This window comes from Mesocricetus auratus, unplaced genomic scaffold (assembly GCF_017639785.1).
Source record: "Mesocricetus auratus isolate SY011 unplaced genomic scaffold, BCM_Maur_2.0 Super-Scaffold_100020, whole genome shotgun sequence".
In the NCBI taxonomy this organism is placed as follows: domain Eukaryota; kingdom Metazoa; phylum Chordata; class Mammalia; order Rodentia; family Cricetidae; genus Mesocricetus; species Mesocricetus auratus.
In genome coordinates, this window is record NW_024429201.1 from 11,884,708 (window position 1) to 11,910,486 (window position 25,779).

A 25,779-nucleotide genomic window follows, 5' to 3' on the forward strand; every position below is an offset into this window, starting at 1 on the left:
ATGGTGGATTACTATGAAGTTCTGGGCGTGCAGAGACATGTCTCACCTGAGAACATTAAAAAGGGGTATCGGAGACATCCGGATAAAAATCCTGAAAATAAAGAAGAGGCAGAGCAGAAATTCAAACAAGTAGCTGAGGCATATGAGGTGTTATCAGATGGAAAAAAGCAGGATATCTATGACAAATACTGCAAAGAAGGATTAAATGGTGGTGGAGAAGGCGGCCTAAGTCATTTTGACTGTCCATATAAGTTTGGCTTCACATTCTGAAATCAAGATGATGTCTTCAGGGAATTTTTCAGTGGAAGGGACCCGTTTTCATTTGACTTCTTTGAAGACCCATTTGATGACTTTTTTGGGAACTGAAGGGGTTCCTGATGAAATAGAAGCCGAGGTGCAGGCTCGTTTTTCTCTGCCTTCCGTGGATTTCCTTCTTTGGGAGGTGGATTTCCTGCTTTTGATACAGGATTTACTTCGTTCGGGTCACTAGGGCATAGGGGTCTCACTTCATTTTCTTCAACACCATTTGGTGGCCGTAGAATAGGCAACTTCAAATCAGTATCAACTTCTAAGAGAGTGAATGGCAAAATATCACTACAAAGAGAATTGTGGAGAATGGTCAAGAAAGAGTAGAAGTTGAGGAAGACTGACAGTTGAAGTCCTTGACGATAAATGGTAAGGAGCACCTGCTATGCTTGGATAACAAGTATTTCAACACCGCAGTCTATGCAACCTCTAACAGTGGAGCCAGTGTTTATTCCTGGGTCGCAAATGAACTTTGGGAGCCCATTCCCTACGGAGGGATACTATTGCAGCCCAGATATGGAAAGGAGGCCCTGAGCCCTCCTCCAAATGATATGATGGACTTTGATGATTTCCCCATGGAGGGTCTCACTATCCCTGGGGAGTGGGTGGTGGGTAAGTTAGGGGGTTGGTGGGAAGCATGGGAAGATGGGAGGGTGAGGGAATGGAGGGACAGATATGTAATTTTCTATATAGTAAAATTTTAAAAAAACATCAGGAAAAACACTAATGAAATGTGGACTAAAATTCCAGCAAACCTTTGAAAATGAACTAACACCAATGTTTCTCAAACTGTTCCATGAAATAGAAAGAAAAGGAACATTCTATAAAGAGAAGACTTCATTCTACATAGTCATAATTGTCCTAATACCCAAACTGAATTAAGACACAGCAATTAAGAAGACTACAAATTTCCATGAAAAATGTAGACATAAATTGTCAATAAATTTCTTGCAAATAGAGTTTGAGAATACGATTAAGATGAACACACACCCTGACCAAGTTGGCTTCATTCTAGGGATACAAAGTATATTAAATATAAATAAATCAATAAGTGAAACTCAGCACATAAATATACTTCAGTAAGAAATAAAATGGTAATTTATACAGAAAAGGCCTTTGGAAAAATTCAGCACCCCTTTACAAACACTTTAAAGAAACTAGTGTTAAAGGGAACATAACATTATAAAGCTGATAGATACAAATATATAACCAATATTATAGTCAATGGTTAAACAGCATTTCTTCTAGAATCAAGAATGAGATAGAGGTGTCCATTCTCTCCACTTAACCACTATAATGCTCTAAGTCTTTTCTGGAGCAATAAGACAAAAGAAAGGAAGAAAAGTATGCAAATAAAAAAGGAAGAAATTAATTTATCCCTATTTGCAGACAATATGATTTTATACTTAAAAGACACTGAAAATTTCATCAGAAAGTTCTTAGGCCAGATAATGACTTCAGCAAAGTAGCAAGATATAAAATTCAGTGTATAATTATCAATATTTTCTGGATGTCAATAAAGAACCTACCAAGAAAGAAATCTGTGGGTCTGATGACGTGACTTACTGTAGAAAACCACTTGCTGCCAGCTCTGAGGATCCATGTTTAATTACTGAAACACATACATGGGAGGAGAGAAATGACTCTCCCAATTTTTCTTTGTCCTCCACATCTGTAGTGTGTGCCACAAATCAACAAATGAATGTTAAAAACATAAAAATATTGTTAAAAAATAAGAAACTAAAAGAAATCCTGAGGAAAATATCATTCACAATTGCTTCAAAAAACAGAACAAATTAAGAATTAATGTATCCAAGGATGTGAGAGACTTTTACAACAAAATGTTGCCTGCATGGTAGCAGGCAAGCGGGCATGGTGCTGGAGCAGAGGCTGAGAGCTTACATCCTATCATGAAGTAGGAGGCAAAGAAAGCTAACTAGGAATGGTCTGAGCTCCTACAACCAAGGCCACCCCCAGAGACACTCCTCCCTTGAGACCACACCTCCTAATCTTTTCCAATTGGTTCCACCAACTGGAGACCAAGAATTCAAATATACGAGCCTATGAGGACCACATAGACTTGCAACCATTAGTCCAACTTCAAAAGTCCCCATAATCTTTCACAGACTCAACTCAGTTTACTGAGACTCAAGACAATTTCTCAATTGTAATTGCCTATAAAACCAAAATCAAATTATATACTTTCAGCAAATAATGGCATAGGATATATATTAACATTCCAAAGGGAAGAAAAAGAGAATGGTGAGGAAATACTGGACCAAAGCAAGACTGAAACCCAGCAGGACAAAGTCCAAATCCTGTAGCTCCATGCACAATGCCCAAGGGCTTAGATGAAGCCTCCATCCAGATTTACTTCTCCCCCTCCCCCTCTTCTCCTTCTTATTCCCCCCCCCCAAGTTGGTCCCACTCCCAATGTGCAGCTTTACTTGACTCTGCATCTTCAAAAGTCTGGAGTCTCTAACACAATCTAGGATTCACACAATGGCCTCCCTGGGCCTCCATAAGGAAATTCTCCTGCCCTCAGTGCCTTTTCTTAAGAGGGAAGGAAGATTCCATGACTTCTTTACTCCTGTATCATTCATGACTCTAAAGCATGAACCACCTTGGCTGATGATGTCAACTTCTGCTGCCTGCTTAGGATGTCACCTGGCGCCTTCTCCAATTGCATTTGCATAAGCTTTGGCTTGTTGTTTTCCTTTGTTTAATAAGCTTCCCTGTGCTTTAGAAGCAAAAGATTACTTAGGCATTTCTTTCTTTCTTTTTTTTTTTTTTTTTTTTTGGTTTTATGAGACAGGGTTTCTCTGTATTGTTTCGGGGGCTGTCGGTCCAGCCCGGCCTCGAATTCACAGAGATCCGCCTGCCTCTGCCTCCCGAGTGATGGGATTAAAGGCGTGCGCCACCACTGCCCAGTTTAGGCATTTCTTTTTTACAAGCTGGAAACTTAACTGTGTAGGGTCTTGCCCTGAGGGCATGTCTTCCTTTATTCCATTTCCCATCAGACTTCTCTCTAAACCTCTCGTCTTTTTGAACACGTGACTGGGCCCCAACATTAAATCTCCTAGTGCTCATTTTCTCCTCAACAATGTATATGTTATAGTTCTTTTTTGGCCTCCTTGACCCTTTTCATTTCAGATCTGCATAAGAGTGATTACTAATAGACAAGGGACAGTGTCTGGGTTAGGCTGCCTTGAAATCTCTTTTGCCAAAGAAATCATTCCCAAACTCTTAAATTTAGCACCAGCAGATTCTTAGAACAAGGGCAAAGAGCAGCCACATTCTTAGTAAAAATGTCCTCGGAATCATTTTCTAGTCCAATTGCTAATATTGTTCCCTTCTGAAACTTCCTGAGTTGAGCCTCCATAGTCCACTTTGTATTTGGCACAGCTGTATACCAAGCTCTTATGAGGATGGCCTATTAAACCCAATTACAGTGTTCAATCAGTTTCCTAGTTCAAATGCCAAAGGTCTTCCACATTCCTCCAAAAGACGTTATCATCAGATCTATCACGACAATAGCTAACTCCCTGGTACCAACATCTGTTTTCTATGCAGACATATGTCCATCTACTTCTGTATTAGTTATTTTTCTATTGCTGTGAAGAGACAGCATGGTCAAGGCAACTTATAGAAGAGTTTATTGGAGGTTGCAGCTTCAGAGGGTGAGTTCATGACCATCATTGCAAGGAATATGGCCACAGGCAGGCATAGCTCTAGAATAGTAGCTGAGGCAGAAAAATCTAACTAGGAATGCTATGGGAGTTTGAAATCTACAAGCTCACCCAGAGTGGCACACTTCCTCAAGCAAGACTGTACATCCTAATATGTTCCAAATAGTTCCACCATCTTGGCTGAAGCATTCAAATAAATGAGCCTATGTAAGCATTTTCATTCAAACCACCACAATGACTATTTCTTTTAAAGACATTGAATCAGTTATTCATTACCTTCAAAACAGTAAGCACTGTACCCAAATTAATTCACAGGTAAATTTCACCAAGTATTAAAGACAAAATTACACCAATTCTTTACAACACTTTTCAGAAGACAAATAGAAGAATTGCTTTTTACGTAATTCTAGAAGTTTGACATTACCTTAACATATAAATCAGGTCAAGATATTTCAGGCAAGAGAAACTAAAATGCTATATCTAATGAGTATAGACATAATATATTAACAAATTGAACACAACATGCATAATTAACTGTCACCACACAGATGGAGTTATCCTGGGTATACAAAAGATAAGTCACCATTTGAAAATCGATTATTCCAACTATCAGTCAATAGACCCAAGAAGAACAAGTATGCAATTTATGGATGCAGAAATAGCATTTGACAAAATACACTGCTCATTCATTGAAAAACTCTTATTAACTGAAAATAGGAATTTATTCAGTCTAACAGGGAATATCTACACCAGCAAAGTGCCCCTGCAACTTGTAACATATTTATTGTTGAAAAATTTGAGCTTTCCCATAAAGATTAGGGACGGGCAAGATATAATTTCTCCTCACTATTTTTCAATATTATTTTGGAAGTTCAAGCTAATACATTAAGATAAGAAGATAAAATAAAAGGTTTGGTAATTGGGAAAAGGAAGTAAAACTGTATTTGATCAAAGATTGCATGCTTATTATGTGGAAAATCCATAGGAATTTTCAAAGCTCCAGGAAATAAACAATTGTAGCAGCATGAATAACCAATACAAAAAGTAAGATGCTTTCCATATATTACAGCCATAACCAAATAAAATGAGAAATATACTATCATTTACACTAGTACCCAGTAATATAAATTTAATCTTAAAAAATGGATGTGATTTTATAATACATGTGTGTGTATGCGTGAGTGTATCACATATATGATGAAAGTACAAAACTATGAAGGAAGACATAAAGGAAAAGCAAGATAATTGAAGCAATCTTCCACACTTATAGCTAGAAATATTTAATATTAACAAGATAACATTTTTTTCTCATTTTGATTTGTATATACAAAGCAGTGCCAGTCAGGCGGTGGTGGCGCACGCCTTTAATCCCAGCACTCGGGAGGCAGAGGCAGGCGGATCTCTGTGCGTTCGAGGCTAGGCTGGACCGATAGCCTCTGAAACAATACAGAGAAACCCTGTCTCGTAAAAACCAAAAAAAAAAACACCAAAAAACCAAAAACCAAAAAACAAAGCAGTGCCAATCAAAATTCCTCAAACGTTATTTTGTAGCTGTTAGCAAACAGAATCTAAAGTTAGTATGGAACATAGTAGATTTAGAATACCTGACATAATATTGAAGGAAAACAAAGATGGAGAGATGTTTCTACTTAATTCTGGGATCTGTTATAAAGTTAAAATAAGATAGTGTGATATTGGGAAGAAAAAATGACCCTTTATTTTAGTCTTGAAAAACATGCAAAAGGGTAAATTAAGACACATGCCTTATATCCGTCACAAAAATTAACTGAAAAAAGAAAAGAATCATGAACCTAAATGTGAGTCGTAAACCAGAAATCTTCTAGAAGAAAACAGAAGAGGAAATCTACATTGTTTATGACAATCAAAAGCATAATACACAAAATATGTAATTGATTAGCTGGACTTCATTAGTATTATAATTCCAGTTAGCTGGAAAAAGATTGTCTAAAATAAACAAAGAACTCTTAAACTTAAGAATAGGGTTTGGGGAGATGGTTTAGTCTGTAAGATGTTTGCTTTACTAGCACAAGAATATGAGTTTAGTTCTCAGAACCTAGGTGAAGATGCCTGGCATTGTAGTGTGAGCTTGTAATCCCAGCACTGGAGAGGTGGAGATAATAGGAATCCTGGAGCTTGATAGCTGACCAGCCTAGCCTACTATGTGAGCTTCAGGCAAAAATAAGTGGGTATGTCTCAAAATGAAGTGTATAGAGTGCCTGAAGAATGGCATCCAAAGATAGAAATGCAAGAAACTAGTACATAAATAGAGATTGAATATTATATGTATTAGGCAGACATATGCTAAAAGATTGTATAGACCGAGGTGTGTGTGTATGTGTGTGTGTGTGTGTGTGTGAGTGTGTGTGTGTGCATGTAGCAGCAATTTAATGAAAAAAGGACCTGAATTTGAAAGAGAGCAAGGTGGTATATGGATTTGAATGGAGGAGGAAAAGAAAAGGAGAAATGATGTGATTATACTGTAATCTCAGAAAAAGGCAGCATAGCACAGATGATTAAATGCAAAATGGTATAGCTACTTTGGAGAACAGCTTTACAAAGCTAAACAAAACTTTCTGTGTGCAGGCCTGGTGGCATACACTTGTAATCCAAGCACTTGGGAGGTTTGAGGAAGAGCACAAGTTCAAAGCCATCCTGGGCTACATATCGAATTGAAAATCAGTTTGAACGGCATAGCAAGACATTGACTCAAAAATAAAATAAAAAATCAAATGAATCTGAGCATTCTCATCACAAAATACAGTAACAAAACCCTAGATAGCTACCTGGATGAATTAAAAACATGTTCATTCAAAAACCTACTCATGAATATTTATAGCAGCGTTGTTCATAATTGCTGAAAGTCAGCGGCAACAAAGATGTCCTTCAGTGGATGAACAGATAAATACACTGTGGTACTAATCTATCCAGGGTAGAATATTTTTCAGCACTGAAAAGAGATGAGCTGTCAAGCCATGAAAAGACATGGAGGAAACTTAAATGCCTATTACTAGGCAGAAAGCCAATCTGAAAAGATTTCAACTGTCTGTCATTCTGGGAAAAACAAAATCATGGAGACAGTGTCTTTGTTACTTTTCCTCTTGCTGTGATAAAATATGTCGACAATAGCAACTTAAGAGAGAAAGGGTTTGTATTGGTTCACAGTTTGAGGGTACAGTCGGTCATCCATGGACATCATGGCAGCAGGGGCATGAGGGGGTTAGACACATTGTATTCACAGTCACACTTCTAGGGTACTGTCCGTCATCTAGGGGAGTCAGCAGCAGGGGCAGGAGAGGTTAGCAACATTGTGTTCACCATTCCCTGTGTTCACAGTTCCCGGGTACAGTCTGTCACCCATGGGAGTCATGGCAGCAGGGGCATGACATGGTTAGTCACATTGTGTTCACAGTCAGGAAGCTCATATCGTCCAAGGCATAGTGTTTCCCGCAGTGCATGACTCTTCCCTCCTTAATTAGCAAAGTCAAGACAATACCTCAAACTAATCCCTCACAGGTATGCCCAGAGCCTGTCTCCCAGGTGATTCTAGATACTTTTAAACTGATAAATAAAACCAACCATCACAGACACTAAGATGATCACTGGCTACCCTATATTAGGGATGATTAAACCTAGAAACAGGATTTTGCAGACAGAAAAACTATTCTTGCAGTGGTGGCTACATCTCAGTACATTTTCCCCCAAACCAAGAGAATGTGTAGCAGCACCAAGACTAAGTATTAAGGCAAATTGTGGACTTTGGATGATTATGATAAAATTAATAAAGGTTCATCAATTCTCAAAACTGTGCCATACAGGTGTGTGTGAAGAGGTAATCATTGGGGTGGTTACGCATGTGGAGGCAGGAAGACTCCCAACTGTACTGTCAAAAGCGCTCTAAAAAGTTACGTCCCTTTTAAAATGTATGTTGCAATAGCTTGCACTAAATCTGTTCTCATGCATACTCTAGAATGTGTTTTATTCTAAGGGGAAGGGAGGGTCTATTAACGAATACATAGTAATTATGTATATATAGTTTAAAAGGCCAGTAACATAATTTTTAAAAAAATCTATATCTTAACTGGGTTTCTTAATTATCTGACCAAAGTTAGTTAGACAGGAACCTCTTTAAAGGAGGAAATCTGAGGCTAGGAAGATGGCTCAGCAGTTGTGAGTGCTTACTGCTCTTGCAGAGGAACTAGGTTCTGTTGCAAGCAGGCACACTGGGCAGCTCACCTGTAATTCCAGCTCCAGGTAATCCAATGCCTTCCTCTGGCATCTGCAAGCACTGTACACAGGTGGTACACGTAAATTCATGAAGACGAGCACGCGCACACACCCACACCCACACACACACAGGTGGTGCTCTGAAAGAAAACGGCCCCCAAAGGGCATGGCACTATTAGGAGGTGTGGCCTTGTTGGAGTGGGTGTGGTCTTGTTGGAGGAAGTGTGTCACTGCGGGGGTGTGCTTTGAGGTCTCTTTTTGCAGGCTTCATTCAGTGTAACAGTTGACTTCATGCTGCCTTCTGGTCAAGATGTAGCCAGTACCACAACTGCCTGTACGCCACCATGCTCCCTGTCACGATGATAATGGACTGAACCTCTGAAACTACAAGCCATCACTTCAATTAAATTTTTTCCTTGTCAGAGTTACTGTGGTTATGGTCTCTCTTCATAGCAATAAAAACCTTACTAAGACACACACACACATACATATATGCACACAAACATATACACACACGCATAAATAAAAATAAGATAAAAGACATGTAAGCAAGGGGTAGGAAATAAAGTAGCTAACTCCTTGCAGGGAGCTGCCGGAGACAGGGCAGGGGTGGGGGCGGTGTAGGAAGAAGAGAAAGTGATAATGAAGGTTGTGACACAAAGAATTGGAATGACATTTTGTATAATATGCAAGCAGTGACAGTGTGACATTAGCTGAATGTGAAATTTATTTTTCATGACTAAGGTGTCATGAACCTTGGGTGAGATCACGAACATAAAATAGAATCAAAGTTTTGTGGCTAAGTCAGGACAGGTTTCAGTGCTGTGGCAAGAGTGGTCTCTGTTTAGAGTAGAGACCCTGAGGCCTGTGAGCGCTTTCCACACAGAGGATAGATATTAGTGTGGTCCCTGCCAGGTCTGGTGGGTCTTTCTGGTAGCATTCCAACATCCATTCTGTTTCCTCCTTCCCAACATCTCTTCAATATTGTTCAGGCCCCGTCTTAGGTCCTTACACACCACACTCAGGAAAAGTACAGACTCCACCCCCATTTCCCAGACCAGCGGATCACCCTATTCCTGAAGCCCAGATCCTCGTTAACTTGTCTTAAAAGATCAGACTACACATTCTTTAGGCTTTGCGATTATATGGTCTCTCTCCCAGTTACTCCGGCCCCAGCAGCTCTGACCACAACACACATGTGAATGAGCATGGCTCAGCTCAAAAACATTTTATTTCTGGGAACTAAAATTTTGAACTTCATAGAACCTTCAAGTCATGAAATATTATTTTTTGCCAACCATTTAAAAACATAAAAACCACTTTTATCTAGCAGGCTATATAAAAATACACAGTGGGTGGGATTTGGTCTGCGGGCTCCAGTTTGCTGACCCTGCACTAGATCAGCATGGTCCAGTAGCATTTTCTGGGATGGCAGAAGAGTTCTATATACCTGCCAAATATAACTGTTAAGTACTTGAAATATGTCCAGTGGGTCTGAAGAATAGAGAAGAATATTGCATTTAAGCTTTGTTAATTAATATAGACAGCCACCTTTGGCAAGCATTAACAAGCAATCTCACTCTGGTTTTTTAAAAATGTTTTTGTTAAAGATTTACTTTTATTTTATGTGCATGGGTGTTTGGTCTGCAAGTATGTGTATGCACCCCAGAGGCCAGAAGAGGGTGTCAGATCCCATGGAGCTGGAATTACACTGGTTGTGAGCCACCATGTGCAGCCTGGCAACTGAACCTTGGTTTTCTACAAGAGCAGCTAATGCACTGAGCCATCTCTCCAGACCTCTATTTTTCTATTTATAATTACATTTATGTGTTTGAGTATGCATGTATGTATGTGGGGGGGGCATGTGTTTTCATGTGGAGGTCAGAGGACAATTTTCAAGAGTTGGTTTTCTCCTTCGGCATGCGGGTCTCAGGGATCAAGTTCAGGTCATCGGGATTGGAAGTAGTGCCTTCACCTTCTGAGCCAGCCCCCTGGCCCTCACTCTATTATTTATTTATTTGAAATGTTTGACAGCTGGGGGCTTTAAGATACAGCCTCTGTTTTTGCTTCTTCATACCTTTGCAAGTCAGTAAAGATGCCTAAGTGCTCTCTCCATGGTACTGAAGGGAGACTTACATCATGGTCATTGTCTGCTCGGAGGACTCTAGCTCTGATCCTCACTAATGACAAGGAAAAAGAGGCAGTTTTCTTTTCTTGCTCCTTTTAAATCATTGAAGACATGCTGGCAGGCTCAATATGTTTCTCCAGAGACCTTTTGGAAGTTACAATGTTTTTTGAGTCTCTTCTCTTCCTCTCTCTCTCTCTCTCTCTCTCTCTCTCTCTCTCTCTCTCTCTCTCTGTGTGTGTGTGTGTGTGTGTGTGTGTGTGTGTGTGTGTGTGTGTGTGTGTGTGTGTGTGTGTGTGGTGAGTGTATGGTCTCAATATCTGAACCAAGTCTGGGGCAGGAGGGTCATCTGTCTCTTCAAGGGACCAGAGGAGAGAGCCATTACTGTTTTAGGCAACAGCAATCTCAACAGTAATTTGTGACCCAAATTGGAGCTAGGCCCTCCTTATTGGTCATTAATCATGAAGTGGCCCACAGACTAGCCTATGGACCAATCTGACAGAGGCAACTAAAGTTCCCTGTCTCAGATTATTCTGGTTTGTGTCAAGTTGACAAAAACAAAACAAAACAAAAAAGCCTTAACAGTTTTGTTTCCCTATTCTGCTCTATTCTATTTGATTCTAAAAGGCACGCATCCTGCCTCATTTTCAAATCATTGAACTACAGCACAAACCTTACCACCCACAGACTTACATAGTTTATATGGTAGAATTCTCACTCATCTTTGGGGCATACAAAATGATGACATATCTATGTCTAGTATGCCTTAGTTAGGAAGAATTACTTGCATTTGATGGTATTGTAAGTTTAGGTGTTTTGTTTTTCCTTTTATTCATTTTTTGGGGAGGTAGTTATAGCTGCTTAATTTTTCAAGTACAGTTTTTCTATTTTCCTAAGTTTCATATAGAGTTGTATGGACAGTGTGTGGATGGCTTTAAGTGTTCTTTACAGCATGCTTGCCTAATTTTAACACAAGGATAAGATTTCATGATTTGACTTCTGTTTTGTAAACTAAAGGCAATATGCAAAACATCATCTGGAACTGGAAAGATAAATTTGGGACATGAACTAAGTTAAATTAGACTGTTAAGAGACTGATGTATTCTGATACCATCCAGGTAGTGAGTGCACATCCCATGGCTAACACAAAACAGAGGAGTGTTTGCTTACTCTGTGCTCACTACTCTCCATGATCTCCAGCTACTGAAGGGTAGCTCAGATACGAATTGCATTTCTGATATGGTGAGCATTTCATCATTCTTTCATTTTATTGCAAAAATTCAGGATAATGTAAACTTATTGCTATAGATTTTTAAGTCAAGAGCCATTAAGCAGGGCTCGGAAGACAAGTCAAGTCAGTAAAGGGATTGCTGAGCCAGCATGTAGACCTGAGCACACATCCCCACTACCTACATTAAAAATAAGAGTAAGACAAAGTACAGCTGTAATCCCAGTGCTTGGGATGGGGATAAAAAAAACAGGAGGATCCCTGGATTTTGATGGCCAGACTGCCTAGAAGAACTGGTGAGCTCCAGATTCAGTGAGAGACCCTGTCTCCAAAAAAAATAAGTTGGACAGGGGTTGAATAGGACATTCAGTGTATAGTGTTGGCCTTTGGCCTATACATGTATACCTGAACATTTATACACTTACCCGCACATAAATGTGCACATACCCATGAGCCCCCAACTCCCAACACACACACACACACACACACACACACAGACACACACTTTCTACACAATCATACACAGAGCCACCAAACAGACTGCAATCTCTCCCCCATCACACAAATTAAGAAGATGCCCTGCAAACTTCTCTATGGCCTGATCTTCCTCTCTGATGACTTTACCTTGGGTCAAGGTGACATAAAACTAGCCATTAAAAGAGTATATGACTTCTCTTTGCAACTAGAAAAGTTAGAACTGTATATAAGAATACTTGACTCAATTGATGCAATAGTTTTGCTTTTGGAAATGTGGACAGATTTATGAAATATTCATTTAAAAACCCAAGATGGATGAAGAGGAGGGAGTATGATAAAGGGACTTTAAAGAGACAGGGTAAAAATAATCAAGACTATGTTGGAAGTAAAGAACAGTGAAAGGGAACTTACTCTCCTCGTTGATGTAATTTAGTAATGAAAGCAGTGGACATTGCTGAAGGAAGCACCAGGCTCAATGCAATGGATTTGGTATCATACCCCAAACTGAGTACATGTTAAAGGTGGAATCAAAAATCAGTGGAGACAGCACAATTGTTGAATAAATGATATGGAACAAATGGATACCATTTGGAAAAACAAAGTTAAAATACCTTTATCTAAAATAAATTGCAGTGGGAGACCTTTAACACTTTAAATACTAGTGATAATTGTCAACCTGGGGAAGTTCCTTTTTAAGTAGGAAATGGCAAAGGAAGATTTTAACTAAGTGGAAGATGGAATATGTCTAATACCTTCCTCTTCATAAAGGTGATAACAAAGAGTACTTTGGAAAAAATTAAATCTGTTAGAATACAAACAAAACAAGCACTATCAATGTACCAGGGAATACGGAACACAGAGTGGGGGGCAGGATTGGGAGAGACCACATCTAGAGCAAAAAAGCCACAAGGCATTCCACGAAGGAGATCCGATCTTCTCAGGAAAGCCCTGCAGCCAGTTTCTGGGCCAGTAGCACCTGGGAGCTTGTCTGAACTACAGAGCCTTGAAGCCCACTGCAGATCTGTTTGGATCTAAAATGCTGGAACCCAATATCCTAGGCTGTAACACTCCTAGTGCACATCATGCCTGCCTTCCCTGCTCATAGTCAAATACCTATGCTGAATGGATTCCATCGTGGTCAATTGGACATGTCTGCATTCCAAGGATCTGGGAAAAGAGGCCTTTACTACACTGTCCTAAATATGGACCAAGGATTAGTCAGGGCATTTTCTTTCAAGGCCGAGTCTAAGGAATGCCACTCAAAACACAAGTTCTTTCTTTATAGAAGAAGTTCCACCTTATTGATTGCTAAATAGGGGAGGAGGTGATGGGGGCACACAGAACTAGAGAAATCCCTAGTCTCTTGATACTAGCAGAGTGAAGGAAGCAAGATTTTCATTTCTTCCCCAGAATAATTTACAAATACATGTTTCCCTGAAGAAGTAGCTTTAACAAAGGGATTCACCAGCATTTTTGTGGGGTTGAAGAGTTCAATCCATGCCTGTGGTGGGAAATTGAATCTCCTCACTTAGAAGTTAAAATATTCACCCTGCTGTTTGCATTAGAAACTAATGCATCCCTGTGACTGTAAAACCTGACAGGAATAGCTTAAGGGGAGTGAGGAGGGAGTATTTTTTTGAGCTCATGGTCTCAAAGAGTTTCCGTCTGTCTTAGTGGGAAAGTCATAGTAGAATAGCTCAACCTGTGGTGGCAGAAACTGTTTACATCATTGGGGAGAGGGAAGCAGAGAGAAAAGCAGGAAACAGGGAAGGATAATATACACTCCACGAACTGCCCCTACCCCTGCCCCTCTGTGACTCACTTCCTCTAGCTAAGCCCTACCTACCTCCTAAGAATTTCCACACTTGCCTGTGGTCATGGTTCCTCTATAGCTGGAGAACAAACGCTCAAACATGAGGCTGTGGGGGATATTTCAGACTCTGTCTATGACAATATCTGCCCCCTTGTTGCCCACTACACTGTCTGTATTCAGCTCTCTTCTTCACTAGCATGTAAATACGCAAGCTATAAAGCAAGGTATCCATGGAAACTTTTTCTATTGGACCATGAAAAGAAATGTGCTCAGTTTAGAGCTTCGATGGTTTTCTGTGTAGAGTCAGTGAGTAAATACGTTTGGCTTTGTACAGTTCTTTGTTTCGACTATTCAGTTCCATTGCTGTAGACACAAAAGCACTGTAGATAAGTTTCCAGAGACAATACATAAAGGAGCAGGGGTGGGGGTGCTCTGAGAAAAACATTTCCAAGGGCAAGTGGCAGATGTGCTGAATCTGGCCCATGGGCTATGGCCTGCCAGTCTTGGTTGAGAGAATTTCAAACTCAAAAGTGAGCAGATGGGCCACTGAGGTGGCTCAGTGGGTAAAGATGCCTGCTGCCAAACCTCGATGGGATGACCCGCATTGTGGAAAGACAGATCTAACTCTCACAAGCTGTCCTCTGACCCCCACACATGCATCATGGCAGCATGAGCACACATGCACACAGACATACACACAAACACACATACACATACAGAGATACACAGACACACTCACACACACACAGACACATACACAGATACACACAGACATGCTCATATACACACACAGATACACACACAGACACATACATACACAGATACACGCATACAGACACACAAACACACATACACACACAAAGATACACAGACACACTCACACATACACACAGACACACACATACACAGATACACTCATACAGACATGCATGCATACACACACAGAAATACGCAGGCATACATATACATACACACACAGACACATACATACACACTAAGCAAATAAAAAGATGCAATTTAAAAGGTGAGCCAACATCTAAGAGACAAACATTGAGGAAACAGTTGCTAGAGGAAAAGAAGAAAAATGCTAAAGAGCTTGAGATCCTCAGCAAATAGTTGTGAGAACATGGTTCCCACAAAAAGAGCAAGTTAGTGTGAAACAAGCGGGAGCCTTGAGAATTATAGCTAAGATTAACACAGCAGTGTCAATAGCTGAGCCCAATCCCTGATTGACTCGAGTTGACAGACAGAAGTTACCTCCTTCACAACACAACTAAAAGATGAAGAGGGGAGCACCAAGACAGAATGCTGCTAATGAGGCAGCTCCTGAGGACCAACAGCCCTTGGAGAAAATGATCTCGGAAACAGAGAAGAAACAATCGTATGAGTCACAACAGGTAGCATCCTGATTGAGTGGACTACACAAAAATGTAAATCACCCGCCCGTCAAAATTCATAGTAGCACAACCTGTATAGCAGTAAATGTGGGCTGATGTGGAATCAGCTATACCAGAACACAAAAGACTCGTGCAACATATTTAGTAGTCCAAGCAGAAAAATGGGCAAAGCATACAACGAAGTGATTACAAATGATAACTTACACTAGATCCATGTCCACAAACAAAGGTATCTCATGCTTTGGCCATTTAGGGACATGTAATGTATTTGCACATCCCTAGTTCAAATCCCCTTCCTGAAAGCTATCCAAGTACCCATTGCTCAGTCAAAGATTTTCTCTTTCATCTTTGGCATATATCATGGAAAAAGGCTCTCAGGTTTAATGGTAGACGTCAGTGGTTTCCATATTCTCATTGTACCCACATCGCCTCAAGGGTCCTTAAAATCAGGATTGCTGGGCTAGGGAGATGCTGGGAAGATGTCTCAGTGAGTAAAGTGCTTGTTGTACAAGCATGAGGACCTGAGTTCAGATCCCAGCATCCACAAAGCAAGCTGTGTGGAGTAGATGCTTTTAATCCCTTGGTGGTGGGTGAGGAGGAGCAATTATAGGCATATACCAAGCATCCACTGGACAGCTAGTCTCACCAGTCAAGGAGCTCTAGGTTTAGTTAGAGGCACTGTTTCCAGTCTGTGAAAATAAGATGGAGAGTAATAGACAGCTAGTGAGCCTCCAGATGTGCATGTGCGTACACGCATGTGCACACACACACACACACACATGCAAGCATACCCACCCATACATGTGCACACACAGGCATATGCCACACATACACATACATACGTTTATACATACACACCTACATATATATCTAGATTGCTAAAGATGTTGACCAAAACATACAAACTGCTAGTCATGTGACCAGCAAGTTACTGAGATGCAAAGTACAATGTGAGTCATGACAGATGCAAATTTGATTTGAGAATCATCGTAAAAATGTATGTGCATATAAAATCATACTCTATGCCTTTAATACATGAATTTTTACTTGTGGCTTAAATGTTTCAAATCTTTAAAATTAGAGTGTGAACTGTTGTCTATAAGATGGACAAGCTCCAGGGCTCTGGTGTATGGCAAAGTGACAATGAAGGCTAATCACCCTGATCACTGCAGCCATTGTGCATAAACATATCAAATAATCATAACATGTTAATGTGCATGTGATATTTGTTTATCATTAAATATTTTAAATAGAAATTTTAAACATACAGATTTTGTTCTCTGAGTTTCTGAGCCCTAGCCCTCTTGTGGGGAGCCTGAGACTGTAAAATCCTAGTTCCCAGGTGACATTTACAGTGCCATTCCAGGAAACCACACTTTCAAAATAGGAAGGTCAGGAGTTGGTAACCTTCTTCCATAAAAGAACAAGCAAATACTTGAGGCTTTGTGAGCCATGGAGTCTCTGATATGACTATCCTGCTGCTGTAATTGATTGCAGCCACATCACAGACAGCATGTGACACCATGGGCTTATATTCTAACAAAGCTCCGTTGATGTAAAAAGGCAGGCAGCCAGGTTTGCCTGCATGAAATAGCTTGCCAACTCTCCGTATAGGTAAATGGGATCCAGGCAAAAGAGCACACACCATAAACAGATGAAGTTTTAAACTGTGAAGAATGGACTTACTAATTGTCGCGTACCCATTTCCAAAACGGGCGTGTGTCGACAGTACGCATAGAACGGCTTTCACTGGAAAGTCTGGTTTAAGGCTAAAATGCAGAAAGTGAAGAAGGTGGGAGGCAGACGAGGAACCTCGCAATATACTGGAGATCATCAAAACCACAGAAGACAGTTCAGTGTTGGCTGAGGAGGCATTTAGTTAAACGGTTCTCATGGAAACCAAGTGTACCAGTTGCATGAGAAATAGCTGATGGGACCAGGAAGGGGGCTGCATGATCCTGACAGGTAGCTGCTAATTAGCAATCAAAACCTAATTGAGATTAACAGCTGTTTTTCTAATACAGTTACTAACAGGGAGGCAGAAATGGCATGAAGACCATCCAAGCCCTACAAACTGCATTTTAACATCAGAAAACTGGAAGAACAGAGCAACACACCAAGCAACAGGAAGATGAAAGTGCGCTGTGTACACATTGCTGAGCTGACAGGCCAAAGAGGGCTGGATCCAGAGGACCAATTAGGACATACACACCAGGCTGGAGGCAGATAAAGGAGCAGGATGCAAACAATTCAAGAACATCTATTCACTGGCTGCTGGGGCTGAGCCAGAGCCTGGCTGCCGTGGAGAGAAGGGCACATTGGTGCAGCGCTTTTAGCTGTCAACAGAGCCTTTGGGTTAGACTGGAAATGCTTTCAAATGCTCTGTCTGAGTACCTTCTGAGCATCACCTCTGCCTGTAGAAATGTCTATGTCTCCCCACGGGACTGAACCTGTGACATTTCCACCAGGTGAGGCTTATCAAACGGTTAATCTCTCTTTGACATGCTTTCAGTGGGTTTTCTTTTGCCAATGCAGTCTCAGTCTAGTGGCTCTGAATGAGCTCCCTTAATTACCACCACTAGCAGAACCAGTGGCTGCTACCAGAAGTACAGGACAGGACCGGGGGAGCTTAAACACAGAGCAAAGATTAACCAACATGGTTCAAGGCTGGTAGACCAGCTGCCCTAGACAATGGGATCTCTAGACATCTCCAGAAATATGTAGCTCCTCCTACGTGCTGGGTGCTAGCCTAAGCATGTGGCTTATGTAATCATTACAGTGCTGCTAGGGAGTGCCTCCGTCTTGCAGGGAAAAAAAGCAGAGGGGTTAGGAAGTATCCCTGGCTTACACAGCTGTGCCAGAGCTGGACCTGAACCTGGGCTGCCTAACACCACAGCTGTAGCCCAGCAACACTGCCCTTGCCTGGAACCTCAGTGGAAGTGCCAAAGTTTAGTTACAACCTGGTCTAGCACCTGCATTGGTACCTGGATTAGCACCTGTGCTAGACCAGACCTGTCATTCCTGTGCCTATGATGTCTTAAGAAAACTGCACTTTCCTCTATCCCCTCATATAGAGGGATGCCACACAGATAAATTAGTAGTTCATTTGTATTAAGAGCAGTGGTCATCTTATAATAACAAGAACTCAGTGCATTTGCCAATGCAAAGCCCAAGGTGAGGAAACACCCTTTTTTCAGCACTTTTCCCTCTTTAGTCACCAATTCTGTTTTTCTAACTGTTGGCCTATTTACAGAAGAACCCTTGTTTATTTTTCTTCCAACTCTATCTGCCACAGGCCATTTTCACAGCCTTAATTCTTCTCATTTCATCACATAGTCACTGCTGTTTTTAAGTGATAATTGCTTCTTTTCCTATCACACTCTTTCTTCAGGGTCTAACTTCCGAATTCATCTCAATTAAAGCAGCCTGGTTGTTTCCAGACCAATGGGTTCTGCTACACACTCTCCCCCTGCTCATCACCCAGCCTCCCTTTGTGGTTGTTCTAGAAAACATGTATTACACATATACTTAGCAACTAGAACTCAACTCTCACACACTGCAGGTGAAAACACAGATTGGAAAACAGTTTTGCAATTTCTTGCAAACTTAAGCATATAATTTATCTTTGTGACCAACTATCCCACTCCATAAAGAAATAAAAGCATACACTGACAGGAAAACTTGTGTGCAAAATGTTTAAAGAAGTTCTATTAATACTGCAAAAACTAAGAACAACTCAAATGTCCTTTAAATAAATGATAGTATACAAGAGAATATTACTCAGAGTCCAAAGGGAATGAGAGAAGATAAGGAAACTAAAGCCAGCATGATAAAGCTATTTTTTTCTGGTTTCAACTCCATCATGATTTCTTTCCTTTTTATGGTGGATCAATGAATAAAAGTAATTGATTATGAGTGTGTAGAAAACCAAGCAGAGCCCCATTGTTTCAGAATGGCCATTCCAACAATATAGAAGTTGACTACAATGTACAGAGTTTGGGACAAGGCAAGTGTATGAGTGGCTTCTTAAACTCGCTATGTGGTGATTTTATTTGTGAGTTAATTACAATAAGTGATTTTGTTAAAGAAAAATAAAAAAGTATTGAGCTACTAAAACACTCAGCAAAAATGCATTCATCCCAAAAGCATTATGCTAAGTGAAAAAGCCAGACACAAAAGACAACTTCCTGTATGGTTCCATTATGTGCAACTCTAGAAAAGGAAAACCTAGAGTGATAAAAAGCCAATCAGGCATTGGCAGGATGCCAGAAATAAAAGCAGGAGGATTTCTGGGAGCACAAAAGATTATTTTGATGAAAATATTATATCGTGATTGTAGTGGTGATTACACAATTTTATGCATTTGTTAAACTTCAAATTGCATATTTGAATTTAGTGAATGTGATAGTGTTTAGTAATATTAATAAAAATAAAAGTATTGGGGATTTGTTGTGTGTTGAAATAAGGAAGAAGAAAAAGTGTGCCAGATCCACTGTAATAGCTGGTCACCCCACCATTGTCAAATAAGAGGAAAGGAGGCTGGCTATAAACACCTCACACTGGCGAAGGGCTAGACTGCACTCTGCATAGCCTTACAATTCTAAACATGGTTTCAGTGTCCCGAGGCTCTGGAATCTGAAATGAGCTCCATATAGACACCATAAACATGTTGTAATTAAATAGCTGCTAAATGTCACTTGTATAAAAGCTGAGAAAAGAGATATTCAATGTCAGCATCCAAAGCCATCAAGAGTCAGTGTCTCTCAATTAAAACTCCAGTGTTGAAGGAGTCAGGTCCCCATCGCCTTGACTAGAGGAAAACCCTTTCCTGCAGAATTCTCTTACAAAGAACATTTACTAAGTGGTTTGTCACTTTATCTTGATAATCTGGACAAGCATTAGTATGCCTTATTGTAGTTCTTAAAAATTAAGAAGAAAACCATTCCCATCACTTACTGCCTGAGGTCTCATCTCTGGCACAGGTCTTGTATGGGATCACCCTCAGCACTAACTGCAGAGAACCAGGGCTCTTGGTTGGGTCCTGCTGTCAAGCTGATGTACTGTGCCACACCTTCAGTCCTGTTCATGCAGAGAGTTCATCTCCCGCATTCGGAAATCTGGCTCCCACTGGGGTTACTCCTGTCCACCTTACATCTGTACATCCCTTAACATAATTATGGTCAGAGTGTGCCCAAAGCCTTCCTTTGCTCTTGTGAAAATCGTGCCCATGAGTAGATGCCTAACACCTTTGTGCCAAAGCACCTGTGCAGCCATGAACATACTATACAGAGAAAAAAATTCCAAATACAGCTGGTGTTTCATCAGAAAAGGTTTTCTTGTTGTGAGTTGGTTTTGTTTCGTTTTGTTTTTAAGTCTATGGACTAGATTCTAGAACCAAGAAGAGGGCTGAATAATGATTTTCTGACAAATGCAAGAATCTGAATACCTATGGGGCTCTGAGCAGGATAAGGAAGATGTAGTCACATTTCAGACACAGTGGCTGGGGGCAGGGTACACTGTAATGAACAACTGTAACCAGTACCTAGTATTCTGAAATCACAGAAAGGTTGCTAGCCTTTCCTAAGTATTATTATAAACCAGCTAGAGTTCAGACCTTGAATGCCCACTGAATGCCTGTGTTAAAGTCTTTTAGTCCCCAGCGTGGTGCCAGTGGGAGGTGGTGGAACTATTAAGAAGGAGAGCCTAGTTGGAAATCATGGATCACTGAGGCGAGGTCCTTGAGATGATGAGGATACAGGGTGGGCAGCCTCTTCCCTGTCTCCTTTTGCTTCCTGGTCACAGAGGCAAACATGTTTGTTCCACTGTGTTCTCCAACAGTCATGTACTGCCTCAACCAAAGCAGTGGGGATTACTGGACTGACACCATTAAAATCGAGAGACAGAATAACCTTTTCTTTTAGTAAGCCAATTGGGAGTGGTATTTTGTCATAGTGTTGGAATACTGACAGATGCAATGGAGATCTTCCATGGCACATCAAATGTGACTGTAAAATTCTTGTAGCTTTGCATATAAAAGGTGTCTTACATACTTTGCCCCCGGGCTGGTTCACAGTTTATCCACACAAGATGTGTGAATGGTACTACATGACTACTAGTCTTTTAGTCTTCTGAGAGGGGCCTCCCAGTGTCTTCTTCCAACTTCCTGAGTGATGCCACTCTGTGAACAAGTCCATTCTGTCTTCTTTGTGGGTGGTAGAGTTCATGAGAGAGACCTCAGCAAAAAGTAGTAGTTCAGGCATCAAAAATAGACCCTGGACTCAGAAGTGAGGCTATCTGGAACCAGCTATCTGGAACCAGCAATCAATCCCTCTGATACAGGCTTTTAGACTTCCTTCTAATGGTGTATAGTATTATTTTTGCAACATTTTTAATCTTGTATCAATGGTGAATTATTATTTTAAGAATTTCATTTTGCACATTATTATACTGAAATGTATATGGCTTTTCTTTAAGCTATGTTGAATTTTATTACGGTGTTGGCCACTATCTAAATAAGATAGGATTCTTTTCTTCCTCCTCCCTACTCTCTCTGTTTTGCTTGATGAACTTGATGATTTGGTAATTCACACCTATTTCATCCTTATCTTATTATCTTTCCTATAGTAAAGACTTTGAAGTCTAAACACTGCACTTCAAAGACTGTTTGGAGGTGGTGATAAAGTATAGGCCTGACTGGCTCACTTACATGATGCTTGGAAGACAGGACCAAGGTAGCTGGCTTCCCACTGTGTCTATGGTCTAGTATGGAGCATCCTAGCTTTATATTTGTGGCAGCATCTATGATTGGCTGGAAGGTGTGATGGAAGAGAGCACAAAGCTTCCACTGTAGTCATAGCAAGAACAGCATGGCTCTGGAAATGCTGGTGCTGGTGGTGTTGGCAGCTACAGCAACAGCAGCAGCAGTAATGAGTCAGATTTAGTGCTGTGGGATGGTCTTACTGTATGCTGTGAATATGCATCGCTCCCACTGGTTAATAATAAAAGCTGTTTGGCCTATGGCAAGGCAGGATAAGGTGAGGTGGATATAGAGGGACAGAGTTGAGGGAGACACCAACCATCCACAGGAGGAACAAGATGTATTAGAGCACAGGTAAAACCACAAGACCAGTGGCAAATAGAATAGAAATGGGTTAATTTAAATCTAAGAGCTAGTTAGTCGCAAGCCTGAACTATAGGCCAAACATTCTGTGATTAATATTAAGCTTCTGAGTGAGTATTTAGAAGGGACAGGGTGGGACAGAGAAACCTCTGTTTACAACTCAGCACCCTCCCGAAGCTGATCCCTTCCTCTGTAGAAACTGCAGAGACTGGAGTTCACTTGGCGACCTAGTTCTGCCAAGCAGTGCTCCACTGAAAGTTGCTGCAAGCGTTTTCAACATTGTTACTCTGCCATTCCAAATTTGAGTTCATTGGGGGATGACCTGAGCTCTGCTGCTTTTGACTGGGCTTCCTAGCTGCATGTCAACCTCATGCATGTTCCTTCAAGGACTCCAGCTTAGAGGAAGGCAGCTATATAGGAACAAGCCCATTATGGCTTCGAGAGAATGGCTAAAGTAAGGAATACTTTTAAAATAAATTACTTTTTGGTAATCTCTTACATGAACAGAATATATTTAGATCATATCCACCCATCACTCTTACTTCAGTTCCTCTGTGTGCTGTGGTCACTATAAGCTACAACAATGATTGGCCCTATTAGGAATAAATGTCAGCAAGACTTGTCTTGACTCTCCTCTGACCCCAAACTGCCTACAAAACACCTTGCAGCACTAGACAAGCTAGTCAGCAGGTAGCTTCCAGGGTTGGTACCCACTTGATCTCTCTGTCTCCTGTAATCAAAGTGTGTGGTTATATCCAGCAATAGGGTTTGTGCTAATTATAGAATATCCCTATAGAGTTGTTGATCAAAGGGGCCCCAGAAACCCCCCAAAATAATATAGTCTATTTCCATTGCTCTTGGTTATGTATTGAACACATTTTATAAATTATACTTTCGAAATTTGATGGAATATCAGACATACAAAGGTTGCAATATGACTCAGAACTTATGTTTTCGCTGAACTGTATGAAATTGTTGCTAAACAAAGTTTCATCATCTTACCTCCCTGGATTTGATGTATATTTCTGCAGATAGGGGCATGGCAGCACTGTAGTGTCTATTCAACCCAGGGTCTGGGCTAATTCCTTTATCTTTTTCAGACTTTTGTGAATTGTCTGAAGGTGTAGGAATGTGCAATGTTCGAGGCAGTATATTTGTCAGAGTCCCTGCTCCTACTGGCAATCACCTGTTGAATGGTTCAACTCCAGCTCAGCACCTTCAGTAGGACTTTCACAGAGTGAGACATGGGTATTGAGATTTGTCAGGTGGCCCACAATCTGCATTTGGCCTGCTACTGATGATGTTCTCTAAAATTACTTGACTAAAGTGGCATTAGCCCACCTTCTTTTCAGAAAGTTGTTCTTTATTCCTCTAAAGTTAATAAACATGTTGTGGGAGGGCCTTTGGAATGATGTAATACCTGTTTTCACTCACATTGACTAACCATGTATTTGTATGGATGCATGACTTCTTATTTTGATAAATGGGTATAATCTTTTATTAGCATTATATTGATTTGAAATTGTTAGCCTTTTTTCCCAGTAGAAGGCACTTAAGTCTGGCCCCTGGTCCTTTTGACATGGACTCTTTGAGCATTCATTCCTCTGTCTCTGGCACAATGTCAGACACCTGCTTGTTGTTTCCCTATCTGCAGTCCTGACTTTCTTTTCAGAAAGTGTGTAATTTTAAAGTTAACTTTACACTATATGTGTTCACTTCAGTGAAGAATTGCTGAGTCCTTTTTCCTTTCAGGAGACAGAGGCAGAAAAAAACATGTATGGAATTACAGTATTCCATCTATCTATCTATCTTTCTTTCTTTCTATTTATCTCTGCTTCCATCTCTCTATAGTTATTTGCATATCTGCTCAACTATATTGAATTCCATACCATCCCATACACATCTTTAATTTTATACCCAAATCAGAAAATTTGTTCTAATGTTTCCTTATTTTTGAAGCCCTACGCCAGCCGTGAGCAAGGCAGCTCCCTTAATCTTAGTGCATTTACTTACTTGAACCAGATCCTCAAATGAAAGAACTCTTCCCATGCTATGACTGTCTCACCTCATTGCATCTGTCCTCCTTACCTCTCACATATAGATGCCCCTGCCTGACACAGTGTGTGTGGGGGGTGGGGAAGAAATAAACTGTATTCTTAATTTCAATACCTCTTCTTGGAAAGCTGAGGCACCACCCCCCTTTAACAGTACTGATGGCTCTTAGATATACCCTTCCATGCCTTATCATATGTTCAGCTGTCTCCTGTCTTAGAATCACGTCCCCTCAAACAGCTTTTCCTAATGCTCTCACTTCAGACCATTTCATCATCAAAGTTCTGCAGAAGAGCTTCTCAGGTCGTTTCCACAGACACCTGGCATCTGCCTCCAACACCTGCTCGCAGTGTCCTCTCGAGCGTCACCGAGGACCTGTGAAAGGTGCACCCCGTAGCTGCTGTGGAGAATTTGTCCTTCTCTGTTAGCCGCTATACATCATAGCTCCATCCAGAAAGCTTTCAGTTGCTTCCCGGGTGGGTGCTTCCTTGGCTGCGGGCCCCCTTCCTTTATCATCCATCTTTCTCTGCCGGTTCTGGCGCAGCTCAAGCTCCCTCCCCAGGAACCGGATGTGGCTCTTTTCAGTCCGTATTTTCTCCCTGTGAAGTGGTGCTTTTGTCAAGGTCCTTTATTTCAAGGTGGATGACTTCCAAACTGACATCACAAGTTTGAACTCGCCCCTGCGCTATAGGAGAGTTCTCCATGGTTACAGCAATCTAGTTCCCTGTTCCCCAAGGTGTCACAAGTTCAAATTTTATTCAGTGCCTCAAACTACAGCTACAGTTAGACACTGTCAATACCTAGATTAATAAAGCACACTTTTTACAGAAAGGGGGACTTGTCCAAGCTGGTAGCCACAGAGACAGTGCCTCTCTCCCTCCTCCCAGCGGCCTACCCATGCTGCGTGTCACTGTAACACGAAGCTTCCTGAAGCATGATAGTTTTGTTTTGTTTTGTTTTATCCTATTACTTCCTCCCCAGAAGATTCTAGTTTTCTCATTGTGCATGGAAAAAAAGCTGCAGTACTGGCAATATGGTCATCTCTTGCCACAACTTGCCCTACCTCTTTTCCAGACAGTGTGGCTTTTTCCCACAACACAAGCAAAGGTATGTTGGCATGCCTCTGGGCTATTGGCCATGCTGTTTCTCCCAGCAGAAATGTTCTTCTGTTGCCATTTATAGAACTCTTGCTTTCTCCCCAACATGAAGTATCTAAGTAAGCTTGGCTGGCTTTGAATTCACTATGTAGATCAGTCAGGCCTCAAAACCACAGAGATCTGCCTGCCTCTGCCTCTTGAGTGCTGGCATTAATTATGCGTGCCACCAT

General features: G+C 40.9%; 1 pseudogene; it reads left to right on the forward strand.

The window, feature by feature from the left end:
* On the forward strand, positions 1 to 24,880 carry LOC101844342 (annotated as a pseudogene).
* Positions 24,881 to 25,779: the final 899 nt, after the last annotated feature.